This window comes from Gossypium hirsutum, chromosome A01 (assembly GCF_007990345.1).
Source record: "Gossypium hirsutum isolate 1008001.06 chromosome A01, Gossypium_hirsutum_v2.1, whole genome shotgun sequence".
NCBI classification, from domain to species: Eukaryota; Viridiplantae; Streptophyta; class Magnoliopsida; order Malvales; family Malvaceae; genus Gossypium; species Gossypium hirsutum.
In genome coordinates, this window is record NC_053424.1 from 100,805,490 (window position 1) to 100,816,775 (window position 11,286).

General features: G+C 34.7%; 1 long non-coding RNA gene and 1 pseudogene across 1 annotated transcript; both read right to left on the bottom strand.

Moving 5' to 3' along the window:
• Nucleotides 1-2,436: 2,436 nt before the first annotated feature.
• LOC121228985 (uncharacterized) lies at nt 2,437-3,264 on the bottom strand. Its single transcript, XR_005926418.1, has 2 exons — nt 3,182-3,264; nt 2,437-2,468 (listed from the first exon to the last, which is right to left on the bottom strand). It is a non-coding gene; the product is annotated as an uncharacterized lncRNA (long non-coding RNA).
• A 6-nt stretch (nt 3,265-3,270) lies between these two features.
• On the bottom strand, nt 3,271-10,989 carry LOC121228983 (alpha-glucan water dikinase, chloroplastic-like; annotated as a pseudogene).
• Between the last annotated feature and the right edge of the window lie 297 nt (nt 10,990-11,286).

Below are 11,286 nucleotides of genomic sequence, written 5' to 3' on the forward strand. Positions count from 1 at the left end.
ATTACGAACTCCCAGCTATTTTGAATTCTTATTTTATTTATTATTATTATATTAATTTGGTGCATAAGGGTGCAGTTCATACCATAATTTAATATCGTACCTTAATGAGATATTGTGAATTCAATTCAAGGTTATTTTTAAAATTATATTTTTATATATTAACTATTTATAAATTTTAACTTAAATTTATATTAGATTTGAATATAATATATTTTCAGGTAATTTTTTCATTTATTTTTATATTTATCATCATTCTTTTACTAAAACAAAATTATATACTGTGTAACTACTAAAATTTTGAATTAATTATTTTATATTAAATTTATCTTTATTTATAAAGTAATTGTTTTTGTTTATTTTTTATTATGAAGATATATATAATATAATTTGGCAGAAAAAGGGCTAAATACCAAAAGGGAAACTTGCAGTTGCAAGTACTGGAATTTAAACCTCTACACTAAAAGATGCGGGTAAACCACAAACTACTACTCATCTTTGTATATGATATTATATTAACATGTAAATACTGAACATGTCCAAGGTTTGAACCTTATAGGGGTCGTTCCGGACATTAAGAAGCTTTGTGACTGCCCAAGAAACGCCCAACTCTCTAGCATAGTCCAAGCTCGTGCAGCCCACTCAAAGTTTACACATAGTGATCGGTCTCTCTTGAAAAGAACAAATATCTCAAAGATTTGTACAACTAATGGTAAAACGAACAGGACAAGGTTGAGCTTTAAAAAAAAGCTATGACCAAAACCAGCCTGTTTTTACATTGGGCCTTTTTTATACCCAAATTCATTTTTTGAACTTAATATTTTTGTTCAACCTTCCTAAATATTGAGCTGAAAATGAAAACAAGTTCCCAACAGTTTTAGAATATTTCATTTTCAGGAAGCACACAACATTTCAAAAAACTAAAAATGAAAAAAGAAATTGCTAAAAAGCTCTTAGAGAACTTTCCAAAATGGAAATAAACCCCCAATGAAGCCATCGTAAACAAAAATGTATATATGCATGAGTTAAGAAAGCAGGGACATGGTTAAAGTTCAGAATTAGTATAACCTTGTTTGCTTCTTCTGCAAGAACCTTCTCAAATCCCAAATGGAAGGGCAACTGATGTGGGAATCCCAACCCAAGATGGCACTTTTCCTTTTAGATATGAGATGTTGCGTGATTTAGCACCAACCTTAGGACAGAAAAATTCCCATGGCATAAATATGATGTGCACCTTCATAACATAGTTCAGACCACAGAAGCTTAAAAAATTCTAATACTCAATCTCATTGTATCAGTAGGTTAGAAAGAACAAAGTTTTGGAGATAAAAGAGTAGATTTGCAAGCCTAACCATTTCAGGTGTAAACTCCTCTGCTGATATGGCGTATTTACCAAAAACTGCTTTCTGACCAAAGTGACGATGGCCATCTCCCTTCAAGTTGCTTGACTTGAATCACTAGCTCACCTTCCTTCACCTCATTGAAATAATGCATGAAAAGAGGAGCAAGATTCAATTAGCTTTGTAGTATAAACAGAGGTTTTGTTTTAACTTACGTCATGGTTTCATATACGTTAGACAAATTCAGAATTAAGTTAGGTAGCAGTACCCTATAAACTACATCTGCAGATGAAGGTTTTAGGCGCCAGTTTCCCTTTTTTTGCTTGTAGGTCAGCCCGATTTAGGATCAAAACAAGTAGCAAAGCAACCTCCAGTTGGATTATATCCATCAAACACACAATTTCAGTCAAGAATCTCAAAAGCACCAGGTAATCCCTGCAATTCTGCTCGGCAGAAACATGTGACAAAAATCTGGCATGTCAGGGTCACACAGCACTGTACCATCCGGATTTCTTCCTTCCTTTACTTTTTCCACTAAATAGTGGTCGGTTATAAGATTTATTCTGCAAGAAGCGCTGTCCAAATTAACAAACACCTAACTGGACTGAATAACCTGCAACTGTCGCAGACAGAAAGTTGCATTAGTAAGTTCCAATAATGACAGACTATATGTCTTAATTCATGAAAATTTTCTTAAAATTAAGCCTAGGTATAGTAATAAAATTTGTTTCACGCCAATTATATAAAAATGAGTCAGCAGACAATATTATATACCTGCCAAGATGAGCAGTCTCTCGAAGACAGATCAAGTTGTAATTAGAGAGGATAGAGTGCAGTGATCCAGACGGAAATTTCTTCTGTAATATGTTGATCTGGAAGAAATTCAACAATATGCTTTATCTTTTATTTCATAATGAATCAACACAATAACACATAAAAATTTTCAGTGACCAAATGAGATTATAATAACATACAGCCCACTGTCACTCAAGCATACAAGATATCTGCGATGGTTGAAGATACCTGGTACGTTCAGCTTTGTAGCAGTGCAAGGCGAGTTTGTCTAGTATGATTTTGCAACATGCCATGAGCACTTTTACTCTTGCACATGCTTATGGAATGGTGCCATCCCTGCATAAGTTATGAAGTCGAAGTTATCATCCATGATTTAAATGTCACAGAGACATCTCTGAGATTACATTCCATAAAGAAAAAGTTTCCATTGTGTTCTTTAACGTTATCTTTCTGCAAAGTACATAAGTAAGCAATCCATGCACATAAATATGGTAGTAATTAATTTTTCATGGTGCGTCTAACCATTAGTGGACTGGAAGAGGAAGATTGGCTTAGTGAATCAGTATCTATCTGGCACTGTGTTAAAGTGGAGTGAAATATTCAAGTTTCTAAAGCTTCAAGCAATGGACTGTCAAACCATTCCACAGAAGAATTACATGAAAGAATTCCAACCAGCATATACAGTGTTTAACAATCTTGGCAAGCTTCTTTTCTTCAATACTATTTCAATATGCTCTCTTCCAAATCTCTTCAACTTGCAAAGGGACTATTGTAGCTATTGAACTCTACAAAGCAACCTAGCACTAGAAAGAGAGTGGTTATCTTGCAACATATACATTTACCAAAAGTTAAGCTTGAAGTCTAACTTCAAAGCTACAAGGTTCCTTTCATCTGCTATCACAAATTGAAATACATTTTGATAGAATCTTTGGCGCAGATGAGTAAATGTTGTCAGTACTCAGATCTGCCCCAGAAAGTTTTAACTTTAGATCTATTGATGCCCTTAAGAAATAAGAACACAACCATAGCTCTTTATGACAGTAATTTACCTTCAAACAATAGACCAGATCCTCATTGTCATCTGAAGAAAGCACAAGGTTTTCTAGAACAAGAGTGATGAAATGCATGATTTCTGCACAATGCACAAGAAGCCATGAAATAAATATACAAAGTTCATCCACTATGCCATGAAATAAATATACAAATCAGGGAACAGCATTGCAAAGAAATACTAAATGTAAGATACATTGGATGTGGGGAAGATGAAGGATTTACCTCTGGTCTAGCATTATTCAGCTCCTCATAACCTCTTTCAATAGCTGTCCTAACAGTAGAGTCAAGGGCAATGTCTAAAACAAAAGATCTTTTAGACGACCAGTAGACTTGAGCAACAGTGGTCTAAGCTCTTGACGAGCCTCAAGCAAGCCCTGTGAAGGAGGGTTGAAAATCGGTTATCAGGAACAAATGGAAATGATTATACATTTCGATCAATGTTACATACCTCAAGCAAGGCTTCTACGTTTCTGTCTTCAATGTGTTCAAGAACAAATCGAAGCAAGTCCTGTTATGAGTGTATCTTAAATCTTCGATAAACATTTCAGGGAAAAGTTAAAATAAATAGAACATTTGAAATAAACTGAAGCTAAAGTTAAACATACTGGAAATCCTGATGGCAAGCCAGGTATAGGATTTATTTGCACCCCAACCATGAAACCTTGACCCTGAACACAAAGAAAGCTCCTGTAAAAGGCTGACAATAATACTTCATCTGGGAGATTTCACGTTACTTCTAATATTACCTCCGCTCTGTAGCCATGCAATTAGAATAGCAGACTCAAGATCTGCACCAGAGTGAACCGCCTATGCATAAATTATAATTAGAGAGAAACTATCAAAAAAATGCAACCTCATATATAAGCCAAAGGAAAGAAATTGAATAAAATTAATCCAGCATAATGGAGAGCAGAAGAAACATAATGAGAAAAAAGTACAGCTAAGGAACAGAATGATAGTCTTTAGAAGTGAATGGATGCCTACAAGAAGGTGCCAATGAAAAAAGGAAAACTATAATGAATACAACCATAAAGGTTAAGCAACAGACCTTCAAGGTTCTCATATAATGTCCAAGATCATGCAAAAGACCATCCTTCTGATCTCTCCTAAAACTTGGTTCAGAATGGATAGCACGATCATAACTTAAGAGGCGCTCCTTTGTTATTCCATTCTCATTTAGGGTCTTCCAGTAGATACTGATGTCAAAGTCACTTTTAATATAATCAATCAATGCCTGCCAGCATATGTTCTGTTAGCTGATGAAACTAAAATGGAATTTTCACTGAATTCACATATCTGATACCTGACAGATTATAACATCGTCGGACTGGTATTATTATGTAACTTCTGGTGCCATTCCTCCATCATTCTCCCTTGCAATCATTGTGTCTCTGGGATAGAATGAGAACAGTTCAAGTAAAAATAAAACAAGAAACCAGAAAGATAGGAACATGTTCTTCAAGATTAACCTGATGACCAGTATTTATCCCTAATTCTTTGTCCACATCCCCTTCGCCTCCACGACCAACGGTAGACATAATCATGCGCAAAGCTCCGATGTGTGGATGAGTGGTGTAATACTCTGTAGCAAGTCAGTCAGTCTATCCTGTGCCTTACTTATCTCGCTGCACAAAACAAAAATAACAATTACATTTGCATTCACATGATCATCATGCACAGCACAAAATTTGTAATTAATCTAAAGCGTACCGTGGTTTCACATTGTAGTTTTTGTTCCATATGAGCTGCCTTGTAGCCATAAACCTCATCCATACCAATATCCCAGCAAGACCCAATTTACCGGTATTTTTTGCTTGGTCCATTAAGTCTGACGCTATATTAAACCTGAAAAAGGGACACAGCAAGACTTACTACTTGAAGAACAATGGAAAACTGAACATAAAACTATTAAGGTCTCAATTCAAGTAAAATATGAGTATACTGAGAGAAATTCAAAGATTTTAGGACTTGACTAAACTGCTGAGTGAAATTTCAACCTCCAGTCACACATGGAACCATAACAAGACAAGTGGGAGCCAAAAGAAACACAACAGCAGCTTGTGTGTGCTTGAGAGAGAAAAGGCAAGATTTAAAGAGCTCTACCATCTTCAAGGACAGAAGGCACTAAAATGTGATTACTTGATTTGAGTAACAAACTTTATCTATAAATCATATACCCATAATAGGACAGATTATCTGCATTTTCTAGGAAAGGAGATACAACTCCAAAAACAATTTTCTCATAACTATCTCCCTTGTAGATTTCCAGAAGCTATAATGCAAATTATATTTGTATTGAATGCTACAAAGATGACTAAGTTCCTAATAACCAACTCAGCAATATCATAAATGAGAAAAAGTTGGTGATGAAATTGAAGTCAAAGTCCCAGAAGTTCACTGACCGGTGCATAAAAGACTTTTGCGCCTCACTCTCCAGTGCAGCTATTCTATCCAGTAAAACCTTTGAAGTACCTTTGCCATCACCAGCATCCTTTTTTTTACAAGAAAACTCCAGTTAATCATATGAGAAGGCACTTCAAACTGAAAATAACTGATAACATATTCAAAACATGTAGATGGACCCAAAAATTTCCTGGTCGAAATCAAGAAACAACCTTTTGAGCTAGCTTGAATCTCTGGCTGAATTCTACATAGAAGTCAGAGCCATTATTTTTTATCCACTTCCCACCAGACAGAAGAACAAATGGCATCCCTTTAAAATTGCCATCCGCAATCTCCATCTCAATGCATTGCACCTAAATAAGATTTCAGGATATAAATACGGGGACAGTCTTTAACCTTATTATATTTTAAATCACAGAAAATCCAATTTATGTGCATCATTGGACTTCAGTCCTAAGGCACGCATGACAAGATTGAAATCTACTCAGTGTACCTGTTTAGGAAGATCACCAGAAGTGCTTGTTGAAAATTTTGATTCAGCAGCCTTTTCTAAAGAAACTGAACCAGGAGGAAGAACAGCAGGTGGTGGTGCCTGAAAATGGTTCACATAAACTAGTCTCAGATTTTTCTGAATTCAATCCCAAAGTTCAATGTCTTGTTAAGGATTGTTATAATTCAAGGAATCTTACCAGCCACTCTCCATCTTTTTCAGATAGAGCCCAGTGAAGGGTAAGAGGTTCTTCCAATCAGTGGCTAGGTGGATCTTTATCTTACCAGCAGGTTTGGTTACTAGTACCTGGAATATTTGGAAGTAGTCAAACTTCAAAAGTTTTTGCATGTGAAAGACAAAAGGCAGAATTAAAGAGACACTTCTTATCTTACCAAAAGCTCCTTCTCACCAACTTTGTAAATTTTCTTGCTCATAACAGGGTTGCCATCCAGCTCCTTTTCTTTAGCAAAAGGCTCAACAGCTGTCAATGGTTTGGGTTCAACTTCAACAGAGATACTTTCTTCTACCGCTTTTACTGCATGCTTATTAAGAAGCTGCATCAAGTCCCTCTGCTTGCGCTGGATTCGTTCAGGACTAAAATATTTTTTGTTCTGCAGTTGCTTTGCCACTTTAGTCTTTATTTCTCCTTTGGTAATCTTCTTTCGGATTTCATCAAGAGATGCACCTTTCTCTAGTTCAGATTGCAACTCTTTCCTTGCTTCCTCAAATTCCCTCTAATATATTGAAACATTGCTTCAGTCAGTATTTAGTACAGGCAAGACCGAGAGGTTCATTAACCTTCTGAAATAAAATGAGCAATCAAATAGTCCAATTTGCTTGAATAAAAAAGAGCTTGAAAAAAAAAAACTCTTAAAGTCCAGAAGGAGAAAGGAAAATTACAAGCTGTTGCTCCGGTGAATAACTCGGCTTCCCTGCTTTCTCCCATCTTATATAGGCTTGTATTTGGACGAGATCATCAGGTATCTTGTTATTTTCTTCATTAATAGCAGTCTCCTTATATTCTTGTCCACTTTTTTTTGTTATTTTTGACCGGATGTCATCCACAGAAGCACCCCTGGATATTTCCTCCAATAGCTCAGCACGAGCTGCTTCATATTCCTCCTATGGCAAAGGAAAGTTCTTTGAGACAAGTACAGAGATAAAACTGATAGTACTATTTCATACTGCTTTGAAATTCAAAGGAAAAAATAAGTCTACGATTCATGATTTACATATCTGCATTGATCAATGATAATCCTGCTTTTCTCTTAAGATGGCTCCACTAATTTAAAAGTCTAAAATGCAATTACAACAAGAGCTTAGACTATTTCTTGAATTCTTAAGATATTGCAGCCAAAACTTTTTGTTACCAGTAGTGGGGCATGTCTTAAAATTTTATCTGACGCATAATAAATTGCTCCACTCTATAGAAACATTCTGTTAAAAGCACATCTCTGAAGCTGCTTATATTATGGCAGACAAAGAAAAATTAGTTTTCTTTTTTTTGAAGAACGAAGAAAAATTCGTTTTAAGTATTAATTAATTCATGAAACATTGACGGTTAACTCTTAGGATAAATAAAGAAAAAGATAAAGCCTGAAACCTATTCCAATGGGCTAAGTAATGAGGGAGCATGAAACTTATGTAAGAGGATATCAAAATTCAATAATTTCACTTCTAACCAAAAGGAGCAAGAATAATGAAACAAGATGAAAGGACCAGAAAAAGAACAACAAACTGAAATGCAGAAGTGAAACTGTATAGTTATTAAACTTATTACTTGCCTTTTCTTGCTCAGGGGTATACATCTGTTTACCCTTTCGCTCCCACCTTAAATATGCCTGAATCTGAACAAGATCCTCAGGAACTGAAATGTTTGAGACCAATGTCTTCCTCCGTGGTAACTTTACATGAAAGTTCTGACCATTATTCTTTATCCTGCAAATAGCAAAACGGGAGAGAAAACAGCATATTTATTTAAGTAGCCTTCTAAATGCTATGAACTTAGTAAAAACAAAACCAACAGATACTTGCCATTTATTTCGGGCTTCATCAAATATGAGAAACTCTATAGCTTGTATTTGAGGATCATCAATTTCTAACTTTAAATATGAACTGGAGCCGGACTACAAAAGCATCATGCAATATGTAGATAAATCTGTTAGGACTGGTCAAAACTAAATTTTTTGTGTCACTTTTTGGCACTAACCTTCACAAATGGAGTTCTTAGGGCTCTATTCTTGTGGTTTTTGGTCCCTTCTGGTTGACGTGAAGGAAGTACCCACTTGCTGTCAACAAAGAAAAAAAAAAGAGCAGAGCTTTCTCAAACAGCCATATACTGAAACTCAATATCAGAACTTGAAAATCAAAATCAAATGTAAGGTTAACATAATCCATCAACCATTAGAAGTGAACTTACTCATTACTACCACGTATTGCACCCCAGTGCAAGAGCAAAGAGTCACTAGTATACATAACTCTAAAATTTACGTTTGTGATAGACCTGAAGTAGGAGCACTAGCGTCAACCTGGTCAAGTAAAAAGGGTGATTTTTTAGCTGGAATAAGACAGAAGGAGCTTCAAATTCCAAGCTAAAGTCAATTAAACCAGCAGTCTATGAGAAGCATATAGCTTAGCAAAATTAGTTAGCACCAAGCTATAACTACCTGCAATTCAATATTCCCGTCGATGTTGAATTTTCCGAGATTCTGCAGCAAAATAAGAATTCTTCAAAATTTTTTGATAAACAATACAACAAATTCTGTGCCATACAAATATCATCAGAAGGAAATCAGATCAGATATAATCGGTTTTGTTTCAAACAAACAAAAAAGAAATATGAATATTTGTTTATGTATCCCCACTCGAGAAAGGAACAAATACCATTTTATGAAAGGATATACATGATAACAGGAAGCAAGATTCAGATGTCTCAGAACATTACAAAATATACATTTATCCAATAAACCTCTTTTCAATGGATTGTAATACATGTTTTATGCAATTTATGCAAGTGCTTCTTCAAACCCAAAATAGGTTGCCACAAAGATATATTATAGCCGGTTTCTATCCTTTCATGCTCGAGTATAAGTTGTAGTAAATTGCCCTAAGAGTTCAACAGTTAAAGAGTGACCCAGAGAAAGAATCGCTTACATAAATTTTGGGGAAAAAAGTCAACTAAATTTGATAGTAACCAAACTAGCATAATATGCACTTAGAACAATAGGCTAAAAATGAAACAAAAGCTAAACTGCAATGCAGTACATTCTCTTTTTCCTGGATAAGTGTATGTTTTATTTATCCAAAGATGCAGATTTAACTGCTACAGTGAAACAACCACCACTTGGATCATCATCCTTAATCCTATTACAACCAAAAATTCAGTATTTAGACCCTGTATTAAAATCATGCATGAGTTTTGGTTCAGATTTTATTCTGATTTAAATCCCACCGTGTGTGTTATCTAGTTTTATTCCTTTGCAAAATCCAGATATATTATATTTCAATTGGATTGTACCTTTTAATAGTTAATTATGGTTATAACTATTTAGATACGCATTTTTCATAATCATAATTGTGATTGTAATTATCTATATGTAGCAACGGTATCATTTATGTCAAAAAAAGAAAAGAAAAAATAATCTTCTTAGCAAAATGAAGGAAAAAAAAAGGTATAAATATGGCAGAAAATTTTGAAAAGCTCTAAACGATTTACAGCCATTTCTTCAGCATTTTTTTTTATATAATTGAAAGATCATATCAAAATCCAAAATGCAGAATACAACTATTTATCAGAATATTCATTTTAAAGGTAAACAGGTACAGAAGAATTAATCTCATTTACTATATACTAGATTTATAGCACACCTGGGCAAAAAAAACTATATAACAAATATATTTATTAAAAATTCATAAAACTAATTGATATTTTGATTACAATAGTAACGTGAGTGGTGTTTTAGTTTGATTTATTATATAATAAAAGACAAAAGCACTCTCAAGGTGATTGAGTAATTTCGCAATTGAATCGGTGCTCCGTTGATGATTAATAAATAAATAAACCACCATAATTGCGTCAGTCTGTGTCGCAAAATTCTAAAATTAAGGGGAAAAAAAAAGGCATAAGCAAAGTTGCAAGGCTAGAAAAGGCGTTTACCTCAGAAGCCGGATCGGTGGCTAACACGGCTTGAGGGATGAAGGCCAGAGGGCGTTGGCTCCCCATGGCTAATTTGTGTTTCCTCTTACTCAAACTGTTACCATAAAATTTAGTAGATATCTGATATTTGCGTGGCTGAGCTAGCGATTGATTCAGAGAAGCAGTGGCACACAAGGAATTTGAAGCGATGCCAGAAGAACCTTTTAGCTTGATTTGATGCTCTAAAACCGTGGGACGGAGGAAATGCTGCTGTATCAAATTCTGGCCCACGCTATTACTCATCTTCCTTGTTAACACTTCGTAACAAAATCTAATTAAAAATTTTAATAACGCTTCTTTCTGTTCTTTTTTTTTTAAGCTGGAGGAAAAAAAAACAAACAGTATTACTATAATGGTTCTAGTAGCATCATTTCCACATACTTAACGAACAATCATAGTAACCCAAAGAAAAAAAATCCATAATTTCGTAAAAATGAAAAAAAAATATATATATATATATATCAATACGTATGAAATGCTAGTGAAAAATCTGGAATTAAGAAGGATGAGGCGTTGAGAGAAGGAATTAGTGAAAATACCTTGAAAGAGTCGGAAATCTGGACGAGAGAATTTGAGAATATATGATTTGATTTCGAAGAATAATAAAATAGGAAATATTTTATCAATAATTTTCTTCTTCTTTTTTTAGCAAATGCACTTAAGCTTTGAGTGAGTGAAAGCTATGAAAATTATGGAAAAACAGGACCAGAGTTCCGTCAGTTGTGTATGCCAATTTATCATCAACATTTGGCACGTGTCGGTTTGCTTGTAAGAAAACGTAGCAAAGATCGGGATTGGGGTCGTCACGTGCGATATCGGGAAAAGGGCAGCCAACGCGTGGGGTCCGTGAACAGTGTGTCGACTTTCGTCGACTTATGATATTTAAATTGTTAGTCGACAATTGCCCCTTGGTTTTCGATTGAATTTCGAGATTTACCCCTCCTACTTTTTATATTTCTCAGATCTTTTCTTCATATCTTATGGTTTTCCAAAATTAAACTGATTTTTTTAAT